General features: G+C 47.7%; 1 pseudogene; it reads left to right on the top strand.

Moving 5' to 3' along the window:
• The first annotated feature begins 8 nt into the window (after positions 1-8).
• LOC108528535 (pregnancy-specific beta-1-glycoprotein 11-like) lies at positions 9-186 on the top strand (annotated as a pseudogene).
• Positions 187-451: the final 265 nt, after the last annotated feature.

Genomic DNA, 451 nt, shown 5'->3' with positions numbered 1-451 from the left:
TCTGGTACAAAGGGCAAATAATGGACCTCCACCATTACATTACAGCATATACAATAGACACTGAAATGATTATATTTGGGCCTGCATACAGTGGATGAGAAACTGTATATCCCAATGCATCCCTGTTGATCCAGAATGTCACCCAGAAGGACACAGGATCCTACACCATTCAAATCACACAGCGAGGTGATGGGACTAAAGGAGTAACTGGACATTTCACCTTATACCGTGAGTGATTCCACATGATCCCTAGGTGTTGAGGGGTGGGGTCACTTCTACTTTGCACACACAGGATGGTCAGGCCTGGACTGTGCCTGTGTCCCTCTCTGCCTTATGTCCCATGTTGGGGCTTCAGCATTTAGTGCAGGACACACACAGAGGAGACAAACTACAACAGATCAGAATTCCTTTCCTGCCTCCAGACCCTGCAGACACTTGCTGCACAGGAAGG

This window comes from Rhinopithecus bieti, unplaced genomic scaffold (genome assembly GCF_001698545.2).
Source record: "Rhinopithecus bieti isolate Rb0 unplaced genomic scaffold, ASM169854v2 scaffold_5739, whole genome shotgun sequence".
Classification (NCBI taxonomy): domain Eukaryota; kingdom Metazoa; phylum Chordata; class Mammalia; order Primates; family Cercopithecidae; genus Rhinopithecus; species Rhinopithecus bieti.
The sequence above is the reverse complement of the archived record's forward strand: the minus strand, read 5'-3'. Positions and strand labels throughout refer to the sequence as shown.